At 44.8% G+C, this 22,597-nt stretch overlaps 2 long non-coding RNA genes across 3 annotated transcripts; one reads left to right on the forward strand and one right to left on the reverse strand.

Annotated features, from left to right (window-relative positions):
• Positions 1–395: 395 nt before the first annotated feature.
• LOC309343977 lies at positions 396–2,168 on the forward strand. The gene is made up of 2 exons (XR_014157460.1): positions 396–647; positions 2,030–2,168. It is a non-coding gene; the product is annotated as an uncharacterized lncRNA (long non-coding RNA).
• Positions 2,169–5,093: 2,925 nt separating this feature from the next.
• LOC309343976 lies at positions 5,094–11,904 on the reverse strand. Of its 2 annotated transcripts, XR_014157458.1 has the most exons (4): positions 11,620–11,904; positions 9,003–9,184; positions 6,350–8,574; positions 5,094–6,189 (listed from the first exon to the last, which is right to left on the reverse strand). It is a non-coding gene; the product is annotated as an uncharacterized lncRNA (long non-coding RNA). The 2 variants fall into 2 exon arrangements; XR_014157459.1 differs by lacking the exon at positions 11,620–11,904 and having other exon boundaries at positions 9,003–9,248.
• Between the last annotated feature and the right edge of the window lie 10,693 nt (positions 11,905–22,597).

The following is a 22,597-nucleotide window of genomic DNA, read 5'->3' on the forward strand; positions in this document are numbered from 1 at the left end:
TTATTTTTATTTTTTTTAAAAGGAGAGCGGGAAAATTCTCAGGGACGATTCACACCCCGGCCAGCACCTCTTTAATCTTCTACCCTCGGGCAGGAGATATAGAAATATAATCAGTCGTACCAACAGGCTCAAAACCAGATTCTATCTGTGGGCTGTTAGGCTGCTGAACGGAAAATAATATAGTGCCACTGACTTTCGGGGTTGGTGTGTGTGTTGTGCGACAAGCACACAGAGTGCAATGAGATTGTTTGTGGGGGGGGGGAGGGTCAGTTAATTTCATTGCACACAGGTTGTACCTTGACAATAAAGGTATTTATTATTATTATTATTATTATTATTATTATTATTATTATTATTATTATTATTTTAAAAATAGCTAAACTAAAGGGGTGTGCTTACAGGTAAACAGATACCAGTGTGCATGCTCATTATAACATCAGGCAAGAATCAAGAAAATACAGTTGGTCCCTCTTAACTGACATTCTTAACTGAACAGAACTGAAGGGAGGGGCTGGTTCTGGAGCAAAGCTGTTTAGATTGGGTTTGGGTGGATGTGAGGAGGGTGCCTCAAACTTCTTGGGCTTTGCTTCTCAACTTATTCTGCCTTCTGGGACCCCCCAGCCCAACACCAACCACCTCTTGGATAGGTGAGCATGCAGATATTTTGGAATGTGAGTGTGGGGCAGGATGACCGCGTATGAAAGCTCATTTTAAGCACAAGTGCTGGTCCCCCTTTTTCCTACCTCTCTCCCCACTCTTTGCTGGCCAGAGAACGCATCTGGTTGCAGTAGACTCTGAACGGACAATCACAAGCTGGCCAGCTCCTTCTTCAGGGTCTCCAAGGGAGAGAAAAAGGAAGCTCAGTTACTCTTTGCCTTCTGAGGACAATGTCTCACTCCCAGAGCACCAATACTTACGGCTGCTGCACAATGGCCTCAGGACATTCAAGGGATCATGAACAAAGCACACAAGCCCTGCCTGCCAGATACGAAGCACTCTAATGAGAGTATTTGGGTTTTTTAATTGGCTGAACAATTAGAGTTTCAGCCCTTGGGGAATTTGATTTCTTAAACGTACACCTTCCTCTACCTTGTGTCCCTGCTGAGGAAAGCCAGTCCTGGCCTTCTTCCTTTGATTTGCTGAATCATGAACTCTGTACATGCACAGAGGCTATACCCCTTGAAGGCAAGACCAAAGCCAAAGTCAAACCCCAAAGATGGGCGAGATGGGGGATATCTCTCCAGGGAGTGTTGCCCCCTGGCTCGATGGGATATTGCTTATGGCCAATGAAAGCCCAGTGGCGTAGCGTGGGTTGTCAGCATCCGGGGCAAGGCAAGTAATTTGCGCCCCCTAACCCGTGGATTTGCGCCCCCTAACCCATGGATTTGCGCCCCCTAACCCTAACCCCCAGATGTTGCACCCGGTGCGGCCAGCACCCCCTGCACCCCCCACGCTACGCCACTGTGAAAGCCCAAGCAGAGATTCCTAGTGGGGGAAGTTGCTGTCGTATACTAGAGGAGCAGGAACAGAAAAAAGCAGCAGCAAAACAACTACATTTTATAAAAAAAAAAAAATGTGTATTGGTTTTCACACTTATCACATGAAAAACAAAGAAAAACAAGAAAAAAGAAAAACATTACCACACACAAAAGAAAAACACATAAAAATAAAACAAAACAAATTCCTTCCAGTAGCACCTTAAAGACCAACTAAGTCAGTTCTTGGTATGAGCTTTCGTGAATTTTAACTTCCTGACTTCCTTGAATACCCTCTAACTGAATTTCATTATATCACCTATTTAGCAGTTCTCCAAATTCATATTTCTAATAATATTAACTTCTTTCATTTACTAACTTCTTCTCCTTTATTAATATTCTAATCCTTAATATTTATATTTGTTTTGGGGGGACAGGGAGCGGGTTATTATTACAATAATCCCGCCAGGGTTCTTATCTGTTTACAATTTGTCTGCAATTATTCAATAAACCATTTCCATTCTTTTATAAAAAGTCTGTTCTCTTGCTCCTAGAAACGGTCAGCATGCAATAGAGGCCGCATCCTGGGAACAGCTTTGACTGGCCACCTAAACCAGGTGAGGGCAGCCAAGGAGTCTCAAATGCTCAGGAACTTCCCCTGTGTGCAAAGACAGGCTCCAGCAGATTGAGCGGACAAGACCAAGCGTGGGCCCAGTGGTCAAGAAGGTGGTTTCTGCAATGCTGTGGAGGGAAGAGAGGGGCAGATGGGGCTCATCCACCTAGAAAGATAGCCCATTGAGAAGGAAAACTCTGATCCTAATTTGCCTTGTGGGATATCTTTGGGAGCTGAAAAGGGTAAGGAGTAAACCCTACACAAATCTGGAGTGGAGTCCCTCAGGCGGTTGGATGGCGCTGTTTACAACCCCTTCTGACAACTCCTGCAGCCCAGCTGGTGCCTAACTCTACTTTCCTTGGGGACACATCTGCAAGGCCAAGAGAGGGAGTCTTGTCATCTAGGAAGCCCAGGACCTCCAGACACACTGCCCAGTCTTGCTCCCTGGAGAGGTCACTTTGGGACTGCTAACACTATTGCTTGACTTTTGACCTCACCCCTGGAGGCGCACTCCATTGCTTCTTGAGACAGACAAATGCCAACATTGAAAAACTATTTAGAAGAATTTTATTTCGTTCACAAAAGAAAATCTGGCATGTGATTAGGATAAAGGTTTTCAGACAACGGGTGACACGTTTATTGATCCAGCTTGGAAGTCTCTGTCTTGTCTTCACACATGCGCAGTTCCATCTAGGAGCAACAACCAAGGAAGGAGCCAAACTGTCGACTCCTGCAGCGAGACTCGGGATTTCCACCCATGCTCACAAATGTAGGGAAAAAACACCCCATAGGACAAAAGGATGGTCACAGACTAGCATGTTCATAAGGGAACTTTATTAGAATAATAATATTTATTTATTTATTTCTCTATTTGGGTTTGTAGGGAAGGGGGGACTGGGTCTTGGTGGGGGAGGGAGATCTGTGCTAGAGCTGCTGGCCTCACTGTTGTGGCTTCCTGGAAGAGAAAAGAAAAGATTTTTAATTTTTCCATTTATTATTACATTGATAGCCCATCTTTCCTGCAATGATCTCCAGGTGGCTAACGCTATTCTCCCTGCCTCCCTCCCTCATCCCATCCCCACAACAACTGTATGAGGTGGTCAAGAGGTAGTGAGTACCCAAGGCCACCCATTAAGTTCCATGGGTGAGGCGGGATTTGAACCCGGGTCCCCCAGTCCTAGTCCAGCAGTCTAAGTTGCGTTGCCAACCCTTTGAACTCATGGGCACACCTGCAAACCTGAGAGACTGCAGTGAGCGCTACACCGTAATGGAAAAGGACAGAATTAAAGAGAAATTGTTCTCTCTCTTCTTCAAAAGGGATGTCCCGGAAGTCTTCTTGAACGTTGAATTGTTGGACAATCTTGAATTGTTGGACAAAAGCACCCAAGGATAAAGTCATGATCAAAGACTTTATTAGAATAACAATAGAAATATTTATTATATTTATCTTCTCACTGGATTTCTGGGGAAGGGGAACTGCGCAAAGGCAGGGGGAGAGCTGTGCTGGAGCTTATGGCCTCACTGCTGTCACTCCTGGAAGAGAAAAGAAGAAAAAAGATTCCTAATATTTTCATTTATTAAGATCAACACTCACCACTGGTGGAAGCACTGGTGGCATCCATCCCCTGGTCTCTTGGTCTTACATAAATGGTTCTCACTTTAATCTTTCTTCCATCTACCACCACGCTTTCCTCCTTCAAACAGTCCAGGGGATGGATTTTGATGGAACGGCAACAGGAGGCCAGCAGTTCACCCAGCCTGTGCAGACTGTGGAATCTAGGGAAGAAGAGGGGAAATAGTCAGGAAATTGCTTCTAGTTACTTCCCTGATACTCTCTATCTCTGTGCTGAATTTGGTTCCCTATGTTTCTAAATCTTGAGGGATAGCATAAGAAGCAGAATGCAGAAAGAATGTGGAATCCTACTTACACTTTAGATGAAGAAAGTCTCTTCCTTGCACTAGAAAACATGTTTGCTTCCTCAAAAACGTCCTCCTCTCACATGGACTCTCAAATAGTTGCTCTTCCCAAAGTCTTCATCCCATTCCTGAACTCTTTTTGAATAAGGGAGCTGCCTCTCCCCCCCCCCCACCCAGTGAGACAGATTCTCTCCGGCCTCCCTGTTCCTCATGAACAAAGATCAGCACTCACCATCCATGTTGGTATCGGTGGCATCCATCCCCTGGTCCCATGGTTTTACATATATCCTTCGGATTTTCACATTCTCCACCTTCTCGTTCTTTATGATGTTCACCTCCTCTCATTCATCCTTCTCACAGACCAGGGAATGGATCTTCGGCATGCGACAGCAGGAGACCAGCAGCCCATGGAGCCTTCTCAGACTTTGAAACCTAGGGAAGAAGACGGAAAATAATCAGGGAATGGGTTCTAGATGCTTCCTTGATACTCTCTCTCTTTCCTTTCCCTTCTCCATCACCATCACAGTCTCCTCCTCCTCACAGTCCAGGGGATGGATCTTAGTGGCACGACAGCAGGAGACAGATCAACACTCACCACTGGTAGAAGCACTGGTGGCATCCATCCCCTGGTCTCTCGGTCTCACATAGATGGTTCTCACTTTAATCCTCCTTCCTTCTACCACTACGCTTTCCTCCTTCAAACAAGTCAAGGGATGGAACTTAGTGGCACGACAGAAGGAGACAGATCACCACTCACCACTGGTAGAAGCACTGGTGGCATCCATCCCCTGGTCTTTCGGTCTCACATAGATGGTTCTCACTTTAATTCTCCTTCCATCTACTATGACGCTTTCTTCCCTCATACAGTCCAGGGAATGGATTTTGATGGAACGGCAACCGGAGGTGAGCAACTCTCAAATCCTGTGCAGACAGGAAGATCTAAGGAAGAAAAAGAAGAAGGTCAAGAGGGCACACTCTTTGGTTAGGAAGGGTGCAACCACAAAACGTGTTTTGTTGGAGGCAAGAAGGCAACATCAGTTGGCTCTCCCACCACATCTGGGAGCCTTGCGACCACCATCAAGCTCTGCTCCAGGCGTCAGGTGACCTGGGATTTCCACCCATGCCCAAAACTGTTGGACAAAAGCACTCCCAAGGATCAAAGACTTTATTAGAATAACAATAGAAATATTTATTAATTTATTTTTCTAACTGGATTTCTTGGGAAGGGGAACTGGGCAAAGGCAGGGGGGGCAGCTGTACTGGAGCTTCTGGCCTCACTGCTGTCACTGTCTGGAAGAGAAAAGAAGAAAAAGGATTCTTAATATTTCAGTTATGAAGATCAACACTCACCACTGGTAGAAGCACTGGTGGCATCCATCCCCTGGTCTCTCGGTCTCACATAAATTGTTCGCACTTTAATCTTTCTTCCATTTCTATCACGCATTCCTCCTTCAAACAGTCCAGGGGATGGATTTTGATGGAACGGCAACAGGAGGCCAGCAGCTCTCGAATCCTGTTCAGACCGGAACATCTAGGGAAGAAAAGGAAGAAGGTCACGAAATGGATTCTAGTTATTTCCTCGATTCTATCCCTGCACTGCAAGCCATTTCCTTCAAAGCATATAAGGGGCCCCTGAAGACAATCTTTAAAAACTAATCTAACCATGACCTGGTTCCCTATGTGTCTAAATCTTAAGGAATCTAAAGCTAAAGAAACGGGAAAGAATAAGAGATCCTACTTACAGACGGGATGATGGTTTCATTTTTTCCCAAACCACAATTCACTTCTCACACTTTCCCTCTCTCACTCAACTCTAATAGATGCTCTGCCCGAAGTTCTCGGCCAAGTCACTCAGCAGGGGACGTGTCACAATGGAGGACATGACATGGTTACTTTAGCTACCTTGCTTAACAATGGGCATGGCCTCACTGCTGTCACTGCCTGGAAGAGAAAAGAAGAAAAAAGATTCGTAATATTTTCATTTATGAAGATCAACACTCACCACTGGTGGAATCACTGGTGGCATCCATCCCCTGGTCTCTCGGTCTCACATAAATCGTTCTCACTTTAATATTTCTTCCATCTACCACCACGCTTTCCTCCTTCAAACAGTCGAGGGGATGGATTTTGATGGAGCGGCAACAGGAGGCCAGCAGATCACCCAGCCTGCGCAGACCGGAACATCTAGGGAAGAAAAGGAAGAAGGTCACAAAATGGATTCTAGTTATGGTTACTTTAGCCACCTTGCTTAACAATGGGCATGGCCTCATTGCTGTTACTGCCTAGAAGAGAAAAGAAGAAAAAAAGATTCCTAATATTTTCATTTATTAAGATCAACACTCACCATTGGTAGAAGCACTGGTGGCATCCATCCCCTGGTCTTTCGGTCTCACATAAATCGTTTGCACTCTAATCTTTCTGCCATCAACCACCACAGTATCCTCCTTCAAACAGTCCAGGGGATGGATTTTGATGGAACGGCAACAGGAGGCCAGCAGATCACCCAGTCTGCGCAGACCGGAACATCTAGGGAAGAAAAGGAAGAAGGTCACAAAATGGATTCTAGTTATTTCCTCGATACTCTCTGTCTCTGCACTACAAGCCATTTCCCTCAAAGCATCTAAGGGGCCCCTGAGGACAATCTTTAAAAATAAATCTAACCATGACCTGGTTCCCTATGCGTCTAAATTTTAAGGGATAGCCAAAGAAACAGACTGTGGAAAGAATAAGAGATCCTACTTACAGACGAGATGAAGGAAACTTCATTATGTCCACAAACACACTCTCACTAAATTCACTCACTAAATTTAGGAATATCTAAAGAAACGGGAAACCATCAAGCTCTGCTCCAGGCGTCAGGTGACCTGGGATTTCCACCCATGCCCACAACTGTTGGACAAAAGCACCCCCAAGGAATAACAATAGAAATATTTATCAATTTACTTTTCTAACTGGATTTCTGGGGAAGGGAAACTGGGCAAGGCAGGGGGACAGCTGTACTGGAGCTTCTGGCCTCACTGCTGTCACTGCCTGGAAGAGAAAAAAGAAAAAGGATTCTTAATATTTCAGTTATGAAGATCAACACTCACCACTGGTAGAAGCACTGGTGGCATCCATCCCCTGGTCTCTCGGTCTCACATAAATTGTTCACACTTTAATCTTTCTTCCATTTCTATCACGCATTCCTCCTTCAAACAGTCCAGGGGATGGATTTTGATGGAACGGCAACAGGAGGCCAGCAGCTCTCGAATCCTGTTCAGACCGGAGCATCTAGGGAAGAAAAGGAAGAAGGTCACGAAATGGATTCTAGTTATTTCCTCGATTCTATCCCTGCACTGCAAGCCATTTCCTTCAAAGCATATAAGGGGCCCCTGAGGACAATCTTTAAAAACTAATCTAACCATGACCTGGTTCCCTATGTGTCTAAATCTTAAGGAATCTAAAGCTAAAGAAACGGGAAAGAATAAGAGATCCTACTTACAGACGGGATGATGGTTTCATTTTTTCCCAAACCACAATTCACTTCTCACACTTTCCCTCTCTCACTCAACTCTAATAGATGCTCTGCCCGAAGTTCTCGGCCAAGTCACTCAGCAGGGGACGTGTCACAATGAAGGACATGACATGGTTACTTTAGCTACCTTGCTTAACAATGGGCATGGCCTCACTGCTGTTACTGCCTGGAAGAGAAAAGAAGAAAAAGATTCGTAATATTTTCATTTATGAAGATCAGCACTCACCACTGGTGGAATCACTGGTGGCATCCATCCCCTGGTCTCTCGGTCTCACATAAATCGTTCTCACTTTAATATTTCTTCCATCTACCACCACGCTTTCCTCCTTCAAACAGTCGAGGGGATGGATTTTGATGGAGCGGCAACAGGAGGCCAGCAGATCACCCAGCCTGCGCAGACCAGAGCATCTAGGGAAGAAAAGGAAGAAGGTCACGAAATAGATTCTAGTTATTTCCTCGATTCTATCCCTGCACTGCAAGCCATTTCCCTCAAAGCATCTAAGGGGCCCCTGAGGACAATCTTTAAAAACTAATCTAAAGAAGACCTGGTTCCCTATGTGTCTAAATCTTAGGGAATAGCTAAAGAAACGGGAAAGAATAAGAGATCCTTCTTACAGACGAGATGATGGTTTCATTTTTTTCCACACCACAATTCACTTCTCACACTTTCCCTCTCTCACTCACTCTAATAGATGCTCTGTCCAAAGTTCTCGGCCAAGTCACTCAGCAAAGACATGTCACAATGGAGGACATGACATGGTTACTTTAGCTACCTTGCTTAACAATGGGCATGGCCTCACTGCTGTCACTGCCTGGAAGAGAAAAGAAGAAAAAAGATTCGTAATATTTTCATTTATGAAGATCAACACTCACCACTGGTGGAATCACTGGTGGCATCCATCCCCTGGTCTCTCGGTCTCACATAAATCGTTTGCACTCTAATCTTTCTGCCATCAACCACCACAGTATCCTCCTTCAAAGAGTCCAGGGGATGGATTTTGATGGAACGGCAACAGGAGGCCAGCAGCTCTCTCAACCTGCGCAGACCGGAACATCTAGGGAAGAAAAGGAAGAAGGTCACAAAATGGATTCTAGTTATTTCCTCGATACTCTCTATCTCTGCACTGCAAGCCATTTCCCTCAAAACATCTAAGGGGCCCCTGAGGACAATCTTTAAAAATAAATCTAACCATGACCTGGTTCCCTATGTGTCTAAACCTTAAGGGATAGCAAAAGAAGCAGACTGCGGAAAGAAGAAGAGATATACTTACAGACGAGATGATGGTTTCATTTTTTTCCAAACCATAATTCAGATGCTCTGTCCAAAGTCGCTCAGCAGGGGACGTGTCACAATGGAGGACATGACACGGTTACTTGAGCTACCTTGCTTAACAATGGGCATGGCCTCACTGCTGTTACTGCCTAGAAGAGAAAAGAAGAAAAAAGATTCCTAATATTTTCATTTATTAAGATCAACACTCACCACTGGTAGAAGCACTGGTGGCATCCATCCCCTGGTCACTCGGTCTCACATAGATGGTTCACACTTTAACCTTCTTTCCGTCCACCATGACACTTTCTTCCTTCAAACAGTCCAGGGGATGGATTTTGATGGAGCGGCAACAGGAGGCCAGCAGCTCTCTCAACCTGCGCAGACCGGAGCATCTAGGGAAGAAAAGGAAGAAGGTCACAAAATGGATTCTAGTTATTTCCTCGATTCTATCTCTGCACTGCAAACCATTTCCCTCAAAGCATCTAAGGGGCCCTGAGGACAATCTTCTAAAATTAATAAATTAGTCTAACCATGACCTGGTACCCTATGTGTCTAAATCTTAAGAAATAACTAAAGAAAGGGGAAAGAATAAGAGATCCTATTTACAGACGAGATGGTTTCATTTTTTTTTTTTCAAATCAAAATTTACGTCTCCTGCTTTCCTTCTCTCAGAAAGCTCTCTCTAATAGATGCTCCGTCCAAAGTTCTCAGCCAACCAATCAGCAGGGGACGTGTCACAATGGAAAACATGACTCCGTTACTTTAGCTACCTTCCTTAACAATGGGCATTGCTCTCCTTAATATTTATTTTTCAGATATATCTTCCAGTGGGTTAAGTGGTTTTATTCAATTTAGAAAAGAACTAGAGCTGGCTTCATCCAGCACAGTGCATTTCTGAACAGGACAGGAAACACGGTGGAAGTCTTTTTTTAAAAAAACACACACACTTTTTTTAAGGTAGATAAGGACAAGATGAAATTATACAAATGAATATAAATATAGATGGGAAATGACTATGTATTGTGAGTACTTATCTACTTTTAAAATTTTTCACCTATGATCTTTTTCTTTTACTTCTTTATTTTTCTTTGTCCTTTTTTCCTTTTTCTGATATCTTTCATTTCACTGCTTTATTGTGAATAGCATTTTATAGAGGTATAAATAACTGTAAATATGAAAAGAGACAAAATATTCTCTAATTTTTTTCCCTTGGTTACATGTATTTTCTTTTTCTTTTGTGTTTTCTTTTGTTGTAAATATGTATGTTTTCTAATTTGTACTTAATAAAAATATTTTAATTTTTTTTTATATAAAAAAAGTGGGGAAAAAGAAACACCCTGCAAACACACACACTTTTAAACATGGCGGAGTCACCAAGGGACAACACTTCTGGGCTAGACTATGGCTGCTGTTTCTCACTTAATAGTTAAAAATAACCCCTCTCAACACCCTATAGTAATCTGTCCAGTATTATGATGGACAGGAGCAGGATTTCACCCTTAGACCTCCTCATCCCCCTGTTTCTTTCAGTTTCTGCCCAGTGTGTTCTGCCAATAAACAGCTTTCCTTAGGTTGCAAGGAAGTGAAATGTCATGAGTTTGTGGGTGCCAGACTCCCCTTTGCCATGAGTTTGTGGGTGCCAGGCACTGAACCCCTGGATACTGAACATCTAGGGAGTTGATCTAAGCCATGTTTAAATTTACCCAGTGCTTTTTTCGGGGGGGGATGCAGGGGTACATATACCCCTAAACATTTTGGGAATCTAACAGGAGAAGAAACAAAGATTTTAGAATTTCTTAGTTTCTTCTCTAGTACGGTGAATCGTCAGTTCCAAATCTGCCCCCGATGGCAGCCTCATTTCCATTCCTGGTGTTTCCTGAGTCTCCGACGGAAGCGAGCGTTTAATGTGTGGAATGTGGATGTGTGGTGTTTTAGCGATGAAAGTTTGGCCTCACTGAGGGGCAGTATTTTAATATGAGTAGGAAAATTACAAACTATTTTTCATCAACACAGCCAGAAAAGAAGTGTAAAGTTAATGAAGACTCTGTAAAAACAAAAGATGGGGCAAAGGTGTTGTGTAATATGAGGTAATGCATGTTCTTTGTACTTTTGTCTATTTACTGTTTTTATTTTCCTTGATTTGAACTGTAAAGTGGTGATTTCCTCAAGTCAAAATGAGAGTACCCCTAAACATTTTTAAAGAAAAAAAGCACTGAATGCTCCCCAAGCTCTTCGTTTGATTGTTGGTTATTAAAAACTGATTGAAACCATTTTATTTCATTCACAAAAGAAAATCTGCCATGTGATTATAATAAAGGTGACACATTTATTGATCCTTTTTGTAAGTTGTTTTTTGTCTACTTTAATGTATTCTTTATATATAGTAATAACGGGGTGGAAAGCAGTTTTGAATATGAAACTGGTGGGTGGCAGTCATTAATCCAGATCATTTTCATAGAATCATAGAATCTGAGCGTTGGAAGGGACCCAGGGGTCATCTAGTCTAACCCCCTGCGATGCAGGAATCTCAGCAAAAGCATCCATGGCAGATGGCCATCCAAGCTCTGCTTAAAAACCTCCATGGGAGAAGAGTCCACTGCCTCTCGTGGGAGTCTGCTCCACTGCCAAACAGCCCTTACTATCAGAAAGTTTTTACGAATATTTCATCAGAATCTCCTTTCTTGTAACTTGAAGCCATGGGTTCGAGTCCTACCCTCCAAAGCAGGAGAAAACAAGCTTGTTCCCTCTTCCGCGTGACAGCCCTTAAGTTATTTGAAGATGGCTATCAGATCTCCTCTCAGTCTCCTCTTTTCCAGGCTAAATGTACCCAGCTCCTTCAAGCGTTCCTCATAAGACTTAGTTTCCAGACTGTTGATCATCTTGGTTGCCCTCCTCTGCACATGTTCCAGCTTGTCAACATCCTTCTTAAATGGTGGTGCCCAGAACTGGACACAGGACTCCAGGTGTGGTCTGACCAAGGCAGGAGAGAGCAGGACTATGACTTCCCTTGATCAGGACCCTGGACTTCCGTTGGTGCAGCCTAGAACAGCGTTAGCATTTTTCTGCTGCTGCACATTCCTTGTGGCCGAGGCTCAGAGTAACACTAGGATCCTTCAGTTCATGGTGTCAACATGACTGTCATTAACTCCTAGCCTCATGGCCATGTCTCTGAAAACACAAACCATCCCAGCTTTTCAGAACCGGCTATCATGGCTTCTTTAATCTTTGTGTATTGCTCCACCATGTGGCTGAATCACATAAAGCACTGACTTTTATATATCTATTTTCACTTCCAAACGTTGCGGGGGGGGGGGGGCTTTTCCCACAGTTTGGCGCCACTTTGGAGTGAATCGGACAATGATAACTCCAAGATAAGTAATAATATTGGATGCATTAAGGAAATCTTACAATGGGGCAGCAACAGACAAAGAGGAAACCATTGTGTCACACCCCATTTCTGTGCCACTGAATAACGGCAGCTGTTAAATTTTGGTCTTTTGGCAGCACCTGGTTCTGTAGTTTTTCTGCTTATTTTAAGCTCAGATCCTCTTTGGACAATCATTGTCTTTTTTAGCCATATTATATGACAACTATGATTATGGTCATGGTTACCAGTAAGATCTGCAACAGAGGCTGGAATGTGGAATGTTCTTTTTTTAAAAAAGATTAAAAAATAATAATTCTGCATAATAATTTAAAATAATTTTACATCCTTAAGATATCAATGACTTCCCTTCTTCTCTTTTCATGGTTCATTTTGCATATCATAAATCCCTGCATATTTTACAAAAACTATACCAATCAGTTTTCCATTACTGCATCCCTCAAAACTTATTTTCATTGTTGAATTTATCTTAATGCCGCCAGTGTTTTAAGTTGTACACAATTCAATATATTCAATAAACTTTTTCTAATCCTCTTCAAACGTATGTTCTTCTTCTTCTTCTTCTCTTCTTCTATACGTTAAGTCTGCAAGTTGTGCATATTCTGTCAACTTAAGTTGCCATTCTTCTTTGGTTGGGACCTCGCTCGTTTTCCATTTTGGGGGTAACAAAACCTGGGCCGCAGTTGTAGCGTACATAAATAACCTTTTTTTTATATACCTGGGAATTTCAGTCTGAATTATCCCCAACAAAAAGGACTCTGAGTTTTTTTCGGGGGGGGGGGGGGTGTTACGGAATTACTTTTAAATGTGCTTTTCAATTCATCATGGATCATTTCCCAATACTCTTTTACCCTTTTACATGTCCACCACCACTTATGAAAGAACATTGGGAGTTGGGCCAGATGTTCTGGGCATCTCTTAACTCTGCACTTAAATCCACTACTCACATTTTTCCAGGTTAGGAACGGTAAAGCTTGCAAGTTCACTGCGTGCAAGCAGATTGCTCAGTGATTACGAGTTTATCTCAGTGAAGACCTTATTTGGAAAATCAATACATCCCAGGTGGTTAAGAAAGCCCAACAGAGACTCCATCTCCTCAGAGTATTGCGAAAGAACGGTGTGAATCAACATTTGATGATCTCCTTCTACCGGTCCACAATAGAATGTGTCCTTTCATACTGCATCATGGTGTGGTACGCTGGTTTGACATCAACTGATAGGAAGTGCCTACAGAGGGTGGTGAATACAGCACAAGATATTATTCCGTGAATAGTGGAAGAAAGTTGCCTCAGGAGAGTGATGAAAATTCTCGGGGATGATTCACACCCTGAAGAGTGAGGAAAATTCTCAGGGATGATTCACACCCTGGCCGGCACTTTCTTGATCTCCTGTCCTCAGGCAGAAGATACAGAAGCATGATTAGTCGCACCAACAGGGTAAAGAACAGCTTCTATCCGTGGGCTGTTAGGCTGCTGAATGAAAAGATAACAACAGGGCAACTGACTTTTGGGTTTGGTGGGTGTGCGTCAGTAAACAAGGGGAATTAAGACTAAGAGAGCTGAGTGGGGGGTGCTTGTGTAATCTCACTGTATACAAGTCGTACAAGTGACAACAAAGTATTTCAATTTAATTTCAATTAATCATAGCGTTATCCAAAAGGGATGAGACTGTGGCTGCAAAGGATGCTCTCCAACGTCAACTCCTGGCTGCTCCCAAGTGGGGAGACAGGCATTTAACTAATGTGCTACTCTGGCCGAGTAGCTGATCACAGGCTGCAATTCTCACAGTTCATCTGTCTGTTATGCTTCTGCCCCGAACTCTGCCTTTTTCTCCTATTTTGAGAATATGCTCACCAGAGGTATTTGTTTTATTTCCATAAACAGTGAGAAGGCGCAATCATTAAGTGCGTGCAACTGGACCTCCATGCACCAGTAGCCATGGAAACTCCTCCGAGAGCTTCAGTTTCCTCCTCAAGAATTAATTTACATGAAAATGCAGGTGTGGGAGCAGCGCAGATCTCTAACAAGCAACGCTATTTATAGCACAGATCCATAGGCTTTTCATAGACCGGGAGGCAGGGCTGAGGAGCCCATGGTGCCAGCAGGACACATCTGGGTTTGTCAGGGTTTCCATGGTCTCTGGCTGAACAAGTTTTGCAGGGTTCTCTCCCCCCCCCCCTTCAACCCAGAATGTCTCAAGGCCCTGCTTTTCAGGTGGTTGAACGTGTACCACCTGATTTACTGCGAAGCACCACTGCAAGGGACGCAGGTGGCGCTGTGGGTTAAACCACAGAGCCTAGGACTTGCCGATCAGAAGGTTGGCGGTTCGAATCCCCGTGACGGGGTGAGCTCCCGTTGCTCAGTCCCTGCTCCTGCCAACCTAACAGTTGCCATCAAAGTGCAAGTAGATAAATAGATACCGCTCCGGCAGGAAGGTAAACGGCGTTTCCGTGCGCTGCTCTGGTTCACCAGAAGAGGCTTAATCATGCTGGCCACATGACCCGGAAGCTGTACGCTGGCTCCTTCGGCCAGTAAAGCGAGATGAGTGCTGCAACCCCAGAGTTGGTCATGACTGGGCCTAATGGTCAGGGGTCCCTTTCCCTTTACCGTACCACTGCTTTAAAGGTACACACGAAAGCTGGATTCTGTGCAATTTGCATGTATTTTGCTACAGCCACCTGTGACACCAAGATGAAGTCCTAAGGCTTCCAGATTCACTTTCTTGGGCTGGCTGGATGCTGAGGAGTGTTGGGAGGAACAAGGTGGGAAGAGCCAGGGGATTGGTGATGGGACAACGATGCGTGGTCAGAGGGAGAAGAGGGAAGAGATGATGATGATGATGATGATGATGATGATGATGATGATATTTTATATACCGCCCTATACCTGGAGGTCTCAGGTCGGTTCACAGGTTATTTATGTATGCGACGTCAGCAGCAAGGGTTATAGTGGCAAAACACAGGAAAGATAAAAATAAAAATACACCCACTAAAGATGAATGGGTAGTCAAATTGTGCGAGTACTCGGAGCTCGCAAAGCTGACAAATGCAATAAGAGATAAACCTAAAAAGATGGTGAAAGAAGAATGGGAATGTTTAAATAATTATCTAGGGGATAAGGGTTCATCAAGAAAGACCTGGTTATGTTTAGAATGATACCGCATAGGGAAATGTTCCCTGATACCAAGATGAGGGATTCTATGGAATGCAGATAGAATTGATAAGAATAATGATCTGTTGTGACCTTGACGGAAGCGTACAATAGATGAGCCTTCTTGTGTTTTGGCTCATCTTCCTCTTTTTCTATTTTTTCCCTCCTCCTCCTCCTTTCCTTTTTCTTTTTTCTTTCCCATAATGGCTTATGTTCTATGCCACGTACTTTGATTTTTTTGTAGTTTTTTTTAGCTTTTTTCATTATTATTATGAAGGAATTTTCTTTTATAATTTTGGTTGTCTATATTTATATGTATTTGTATAAAGCAAAATAAAAGTATTTTATTTTATTTAAGAAAAGATCACAACATACCGTATTGGCCCGAATATAAGCTGCACCCAAATATAAGCTGCACCTTTAAAATTCAAAGGGGGAAAAAGAAAAACAAACAATACCCAAATATAAGCCACTTCCTTAATATTCTGCAGGCACTCACACCTGTTCCATTTTACCATATGTCTGTTTCAGCAACGATATCGTAAAAGCCAATTTTTGTAAGGTCGCAAATTTAAGCTGCACTTAAATTTTTGTTTGTGGGACATTCCTAGCCTTCTCATGCCTTGAGAGAGTGTCAGCAGCTGGAGTCTGGTGCAGATCAACAATAAAACAACCGTTGTCAGTGAATTCTTTCTTAAAAAAAAAACCCACACCAAAACAGCTCATGCCTGGTGATCACAGCCAGACTTCCCAGTAGGTCTTGCCCCGCTGAAGCTGTTACAAGGACTGAAGGTCCTCACATTTCCACCACTCTCTAAGGCTCCTTCCCCAGCAGCTTAAGGCTCCTTCGTTTTGTCCTCTACATTTATCTGCATGTTCTGGGAGACCAGGGGCAGGGGAGCTGGTCGCAGCAGGAGGGGAAGACTCCCTGGATTCTTCAGCAGTCCGCATGATTTCTGTCTCCTGGTACTCCTCCTCTCTTGCCTCTGAGTCTGAACTGCCCTCTGCCCCATCTTCCTGCTCACTAAACCCTGTTGCTTCTCCAGCTTCCAACACCTCCTTCTCCTAGCTTTGTTTCCGGGCCCAGTTCAAATTGCTGGCTTTGAGCTATCAAGCCTTAAATGGCTCAGGACCGCAACACCTCAAGGACTGCCTCTTTCCATATGAACCTACCTGAACCCTGAGATCATCTTCTGAGGCCCTCTTTCCTGTGCCTCCTCCTTGAGAGGTCTGGAGGGTGGCAACATGAGAACGGGGCCTTCTCAGTAGTGGCTCCCCGTCTGTGGAATGCTCTCCCTGGGGAAGTTCGCCTGACGCCTTCATTATACACCTTTAGGCGCCAGGCAAAAACGTTCCTTTTTGACCAGGCCTTTGGTTGACCTGATCGACATCCTATACCATTTTAAAACGTGAGTCTTTTGGCGGGGAGGGGGGCAGTGTTATTGGGTTGTCGCTTCCGTTTTGATAACAGTGGTAAGTACTTAATTCGTTCTGGAGGTCCGTTCTTAACCTGAAGCTGTTCTTAACCTGAAGCACCACTTTAGCTAATGGGGCCTCCTGCTGCCGCTGCCGCTGCGCGATTTCTGTTCTCATCCAGAAGCAAACTTCTTAACCTGAGGTAATATTTATGGGTTAGCGGAGTCTGTAACCTGAAGCGTATGTAACCTGAAGCATCTGTAACCCGAGGTACCACTGTATTTGTTGTGGTGTTTTATGTTGATCTTGTTCTGTGAACAGCCCTGAGACCCTCTGTTAGCAGAAGTGACTGTCGGCAGTCACATGGGACTAACTCCCTTATGGGATAGTTCCACATGTATGTATACTTTTGTAACCTAAGTCTGCCTTCAGGGATCCAACTGTGAACTGAATGAATGTGAGTAAATTGCTTTTATACAGACTTTAATAAGATTGTCGTGTCTGTTCTTTTTAAGAGGGACAAGAAGGGATCTTACCAGGAATCTTATACACAGAGGCTCAGACGAGCCTGCAACAAGCAAACCGCTGTGCGTTTAAAGGGGAATGTTTAAACTCTGCTACGATATAGAGCTTGCTAATGCAAGTTAGGAAGGATATCATTAAACAATATATCCTCTCCTGCCTCCCTGAACATTCCCACAATGGTAAAAGATCATTAGGAAAGGGATCCGAAAAAAGACTGCCAGTGCCACGATCTCTTAACATGACATTTGCCCTTTTCACAGCTGCCACAGGCTGAGCCAGGGGTTGCATTAAGCTGCCTGCTATGAGTTGCAGGATTGGTTCAACCAGGAACTTGAGTATTAGCATCTAAATAAGAGGGAGTGACAGAGAATGGTCCCTAAAATGATGGGGGAGGGAGCCTCCATCGAGTCATGCTGGTGGCTGTTTAACTGCCTCTTTCGGTTACTCCTCACCCCACAAAAAAAATCTTATCCCCCCACTGTGACTCTGAGATCTCTTCCCTACTTTAGTATACACCTCGTCCTTTGAAAGGATTTGCTGCCAAGGAACCACATAGCATCACTTCCGAATGGATTGTTTATTCTTTGGAAGAAAATAGGTCATCTCCCCTTCCTTCTGGCTTTCATCCAAAGGAAGCCTCCGTCTCCATGCCTGCCCCACTTCTCCCTTCGGCGGCAGCATCTTTTCTAACGGCATAGACCATGCCGAGCGTGCAGAAAGCTTAGCATGATGCTCCGAGTCTGGGACGGAATCATACAGCCGTTAAATGCTGACTGTACCTGGGGCAGGAGAGGGGAAGAGCTGCAGCAACAGCACCTAGCTAAGAGGTGAGTCGCAGTAGCCTTTGAATTTGGGGCGGCCCCCTGGAGTCCTCCCTGGAACTTGCCTTCATCCTGGTTCCTTTGCACCTCTGCCTGCTGGGCAAGCCCGGGGAATGCAGGCAGGCCATGTTGCTACCACTGTAGCCCTATCTGGAAGCCCTATCTGGGAAAACTGGCCCAAGGGGCCCTGATGTTGCAATTTAAAAGGAGCTGCCAAATTAAGGGCAATGTTCTGGCACAGCCCTAAACTTCCTGGCCAGGAGATGAGCTCTGGTTTCCGTCACAGAAGCGGTTTAGTGTTGCTGGCCACAGGACCTGGAAAACTGTCTGTGGACAAACGCTGGCTCCCTCGGCCTGAAAGCAAGATGAGCACCGAAAATTGGATTCCAGGTGGAAAAATCGAAATTAGAAACAGAATTGTTAGAACCCAAAACTAAGATTTTGTCAAAGATGTATAATTTGCTGCTGAAATGGAACACCCAGGATGAAACGGTGAAGTCTGCTATGATTAAATGGGCACAGGATGTTGGGCATAATATTATGTTTGCTGACTGTGAACAGCTATGGACCACCGGTTTGAAATTTACGGCATGTAATGCCTTAAGAGAGAATATTATGAAAATGATTTACAGATGGTACATGACCCCAGTCAAGCTTGCAAAAATTTATCATTTGCCCGATAACAAATGTTGGAAATGTAAAGAGACTGAAGGTACATTTTTTCACCTTTGGTGGATGTGCCCAAGGATTAAGGCTTTCTGGGAGATGATATATAATGAAATGAAAAAGGTATTTAAATATACCTTCTTGAAGAAACCAGAGGCCTTTCTCCTAGGCATGGTTGGCCAATTGGTGCCAAAGAAGGACAGAACTTTTTTTATGTATGCGACAACAGCAGCAAGAATACTTATCACAAAATATTGGAAGACACAAGATTTACCCACTCTGGAAGAATGGCAGATGAAGATGATCGACTATATGGGGCTGGCAAAAATGATCGGCAGAATCCGAGACCAGGGAAAAGAGTCGGCGGAAGAAGATTGGAAGAAGTTTAAAGACTATTTGCAGAAATATTGTAAAATTAATGAATGTTAGAATGATGTTGGACAGAAATTAAGTGGTTTCCAGCTGTAATGCTTAAGAGATACGGAAAATAAGGTTTTGAAATAAGTAAAAAAACTAATGGTGAGGATTTGCTGAACAAACAATCTGAATTGGAATATAAGAAAGGGAGGTATGAGGAGGTCTGGAAAATAAGTTAAAAGAAAATAAGTAAATGGAAACTATGTGTTTTTAGTTGTTTTTATTTTTGTATTTTTGTTGTTTCTTTTCTTTTTGTTTTACAATGTATTATTTTTGAAAACTTCAATAAATATCTTATAAAAAAAGAAAGAAAGCGAGATGAGCACCACAACCCCATAGTCACCTTTGACTGGACTTAACCGTCCAGGGGTCCTTTACCTTTTACCTTTTTGATTAAGTGGATCGTGGGGTGCTAAGAAAAAACAACAACAACACCAAATGCCTGTCCCTGCCATGATTGAGAACTATCCAAAGAGCCTCCACTCCAATGAACTGAACATCTCCTGGCTAACAGCTCAGCAGAGACGCCACACATTCCCAGTATGATTTGGAGTGAGAAAACAATGCACCTGTCTGTGACTTTGGTTTGTGTTGCTTTCTTCTCCAGAGGATGTTATTGGCTTCATAAAAGCTGCTCTGATCTCCCCACCATCCAAGAGAAGGGGAAGTGAACCAGTACACCAGAATATTCTTTTACAAACAACCACTAAAGGTAAACGTAAAGGACCCCTGGACAGTTAAGTCCAGTCCAAGGTGACTATGGGGTTGCGGCGCTCATCTTGCTTTCAGGCCGAGGGAACCGCTGTTTGTCCGCAGACAGCTTTCAAGGTCATGTGGCCAGCAGGACTAAACTGCTTCTGGCACAACGGGAAACCATAATGGAAACTAGAGCGCATGGAAACGCCATTTACCTTCCCACCACAGTGGTAGCTGTTTATCTACTTGTACTGGTGTGCTTTCAAACTGCTAGGTTGGCAGGAGCTGGGACTGAGCAACGGGAGCTCACCCCGTCGTGGGGATTCGATCCGCTGACCTTCCGATCAGCAAGCCCTAGGCTCTGTGGTTTAGACCACAGCGCCACTTGCATCCCTATAACAAGCAACCACTACAAAATAAGGATCCATGTCCAGTCCCAAAAGCGAAAACCCATCAGGTGACGGCAAGAGCGGCTGTCAGCCTTCCTGGTGGACTGCCTGGTGGTGTGCTGGTCCGCTCCTAGGAAGTGGGCTCCTTGTCTCCTTAACCTTACCTTCCTGCATGCAGAGGTACAAAACCAGCTGGTCCTAGTTGTGCAACGGGGGCTGCAAGGTGGTAGGATGGGTTTGGGGAAGTATATCAGCTAGAGGGGTTCTCTGCCATAACTTGGCTGCATGAAACTGGTTAGCTGGCCTCCTGAGAAAGACCGGGAGGAGGATCCTACAGAGATGGACTTCTGTTTGCAGATGTTGTGCGGACCTCTGGAGAAGAGCAGGGATGAAATTGAAGTGTTGGCAAATAAGACACACAGATAGTGAAAGCAGCTGCCCGCTGGGTGTCCAGAACCCTTTATTACATAAAAACAGAACTGTCTTCAAACAAAATAAAAACAGAGTCCTGTGCAGGGACCAAACTCTCCCTCGGAACTGTGTCGCTTCCCAGGCAAATGACAACATGATCTGAGAGTGGCCTCTTGTTGGGGAGCCCAGCATCTTTCTTACTTCCTTTTTGGGACGGCTGTAGCTGGATGACTCCAAAACACACACCCTGCTGTTATGGCCTGAGAGTAGCGGATTCGTAGGAGTGGTGGATATGCAATTAAGGCCCCCCTGGAGGGGGGCCAAGAGGCTGCTGCTCCCAGCACAACACCTTGCAAAGCAAGACTCCGCAGCACAGACCCCCTTGAGTCATCGACGTTTTCCCGGACACACCCCTCCTCTGCTCACCCTCTGTTTCCATCTCCTCATATCTCTCCCCGCCATTACTTGGCGGAGCGACAATTCCATGGGTCAGAAAGCTCAAACCTTTCCTCTGCCGCTGAGCCTCAGGGTCCCTCTCCCTCCTCTGCCATCAGCATGGTGGCATGGAACAGAATGGCTGGGTATTGCTTGCCCGGTTGAGGGGGGCGGGTTAGAGGAAGAAATGGCAGCCCATGGGGTTTGCCAGCCCCCTTCCTTTTGCACCAAGGCCCACCTCCTCAGAGAGGCATCCCATTGTTGGTTTGCATAAGGGAACTGATGTATTCTGTTCTGACACCCAGGCCGAGGTATCAAAATGTACAATGAAAACACGGGCCGGTGGCAACCTCAGCACAATTGGGAACTTGACCGCTTGGGCTATGGCAGCAGGCCACCAAATGGGACTCCTTCTCCTGTGCAGCTGAACGGGGCAAGTGAGCAATGGACCTCATGGCTGAAGGGGGCAGGGAGGTGTACGGCACATGGCGCATGACACATGCAATGGGAGCAGCTGCCCCCAGACACAGCGAGGCTGACCAGGAGAAGCCAGAGGTTGGTGTGGAAATTGGAGAAAAGATCACTGATAAGGAAGGGGCCACTGGGACATGGCCCTGCTTGGGTGTCAGTCTTATTTGCTGCTAGCAGCTTCAAAGCAGGACAGAGACACTGCAAGACCTTATTTCGGCTTGGATGGGGCTTCCATTCTTGGTAGCATTTTCATGGTGCTTGGATCCGACTGCTGCCCATCCTCTGCTGGATCTGACTGCTGCTCCTCTGACCTGCACAGAGGGACCGGCTCCTGCTCTCGCCTAGAGAAAGACTGTGTGGTTTATACAAAAGCAGCCCTGTTTTAAATTCAGCTGCTGCCACTGCTGCTAGAATAAAAATGAACCTGCATCATCCTTATGGTTGCAGCTTCCACTTGTAGCCCCATCTGGCAGCTCTCCTCACCCTGACCCCCTCTGGCGAACCCACCCCACCCCCGGAAAAATCAAGCCACCAGGACTGAGAGTTGGAAAATGAGAAAATCGTCCTACACCCACACCCCCAAAATAAAAATAAACCCAGGAACCTTGTGCTGAATTATTTGACAAAGCATCAGAATGACCCTTACAAAGCATTCCGTTGGCTGTCAAACACTGTTCCTGGCGCGGCTGCCTTAGCACTTTGGCCACCTTGGAGGTCCTCTTTTCCCAGAGTGTTGCCACGCCTCAACTTTTGCACCTACGCCTGAAGAGAACGGCATGGCTGCTGTGAGCAGCTGAACAGAACCAGGAGCTGCTGCCGGATGTTATAAAACTGTCCGGACTCTGCTGGAGATCCCAGCAATGATCAAACAGGTGTGGCTTTTTCGTCTTAAAAATAAGAAACTGTAAACACAGCCATTTTAAATAAGACACCCATGTTTACAGGGACACTGGTAAAAGTGCAAGGCCCGATTCTCCCCGCCCTCCCCTCCCCTTCCTTAGAAAAGACTGTGATAACAAAAATT

This window comes from Podarcis erhardii (assembly GCF_964252035.2).
Source record: "Podarcis erhardii genome assembly, chromosome: 6".
Taxonomy (NCBI): Eukaryota; Metazoa; Chordata; class Lepidosauria; order Squamata; family Lacertidae; genus Podarcis; species Podarcis erhardii.